Source organism: Echinops telfairi, unplaced genomic scaffold (genome assembly GCF_000313985.2).
Source record: "Echinops telfairi isolate 266 unplaced genomic scaffold, ASM31398v2 ScPeMD7_19;HRSCAF=73, whole genome shotgun sequence".
NCBI lineage: Eukaryota > Metazoa > Chordata > Mammalia > Afrosoricida > Tenrecidae > Echinops > Echinops telfairi.
The window spans coordinates 1,955,224-1,957,055 of record NW_022103916.1 but is presented as its reverse complement, the minus strand read 5'-3'; positions in this window follow the sequence as shown (position 1 = coordinate 1,957,055).

Below are 1,832 nucleotides of genomic sequence, written 5' to 3'. Positions count from 1 at the left end.
GGACTGCAAGAGTTTAATCCCTGCCCTGAAGTGGTGGCAAGCTGTGGCTGTGTTGAAATAAAGCCCCTGCACTGGCTCCAAATGGTACCGGCTCCAGCTGAGCCAGTGGTGGGGCTAAGGTCAAACCCTAGCCAGGCTCCACTGTGGTAAGCCAAAAATCCCCCAGCCCCTCAAAACCTTGTGGATATGTGCCTACTTATCTTTATGATACTTATCCTACAATTCAGCAGTGTTGAATTTTCCTCTTAGTAACTCACCTGGGCTGATTTCTGTGGAGTCCCTCTGGTATGTGTTACTCCCAGAAGTTCCTTGAGCATTTTTTTACAGTATGGTTTTACCTCAATACTTACAGCAGGAATTGAGAAACCGCAATATGTTATTTGTTGTGAAGTTCTTTCAGTCTAATCTATGAAGCTAAACAAACTAAAATGCCATTTTGATAGCAAGCATCTGAGCTTTGCAGGCAAGGATACCAACTATTTTAGAATCAAAGCTGATGGAGACTCAAAAAAGCCAGACTTGACACTGGTGGCAAGTACCACAAACAAAACACAGCAGCCATTGAAACTTCATATTTGGTGGCCCTCAGAATCACCAGAACTATGAAACCTCACTCTATTGTTGAGGATTTACTGTTTCCAGCAGCCAAAAACAAGTTCAAGTTATGATTGGACACGAATTTGTTATGAAGTTGAGTGCAATTTCCTTAAATAACAACACTATCCACAGAAGGATAGATAACATGTCTGCTGATATTCTTGATCAGGTAATCCAGGAAACTAAATGTGGTCCACTTCCAATATTTAACATCCAGCTTGATGAATCTTCAGATATTGCAAACTGTTCACATTTACTTGTTTATGTGAGGTATATTAATTATGGTGACTTTAAAGATGTTTATTTTTTGAAAACCTTTTGAAATGAGAACTACTGCATGTGATATATTTGACACAGTTGGTTTATTTCATAAAGAGCATAAGGTCTCTTGGGAAAAGGTTTGTGGTGCTTGAATAGATGGTGGTCCAGCTATGCTAGGATGTCGATCTGGATTTCAACGTTTGGTACTGAATGAGTCACCAAAAGTCATAGGAACTCAATTAAACAGAAAATATTAGCAATAAAGATGTTGCCACAAGAATTACAGGAAGTAATGAAAAGCATCATAAGTTCTGTCAATTTTGTAAAGGCAAGCACTTTAAACAGTAGACTGTTATTGCAACTGTGCAATGAGTTAGATGCGCCAAATAATGCACTGCTATTTCATACTGAAGTGAGATAGTTGTGGAGAGGGAAAGGTTTTTTAAAAATCATTTTACTGGGGCTCATACAACTCTTATCTCAATCCATACATACATTAATTGTGTAAAGCACACTTATGCATTTATTGCCCTCATCATTCTAAAAAATTTGCTTTCTGCTTGGGTTCCTGGAATCAGTTCCTCATTTTCCTTTTCCCCCTCCCCTTCACTCCCCGCTCCCCCCTCCCTCATGAACTCTTAATAATTTATAAATTATTATTGTATCTTATCGTACACTGCCTGGCGTCTCCCTGTTGTCCATCCCCTGGAGAGGAGGTTGTATGTAGATCCTTGTGATCTGTTCCCCCTTTCTAACCCCTTTCCCTTCTGGTATCACCACTCTCACCGCTGGTGCTGAGGGGTTCATCTGACCTGGATTCCCTGTGTTTCCAGTTCCCATCTGTACTGCTGTGCATCCTCTGGTCTAACCAGGTTTGCAAGGTAGAATTGCGATCATGATAGTTGCGGGGAAGAAGCATTTAAGAACTAGAGGAAGGTTGTGAGTTTCATTATTGCTACACTGAACCCTGAGTG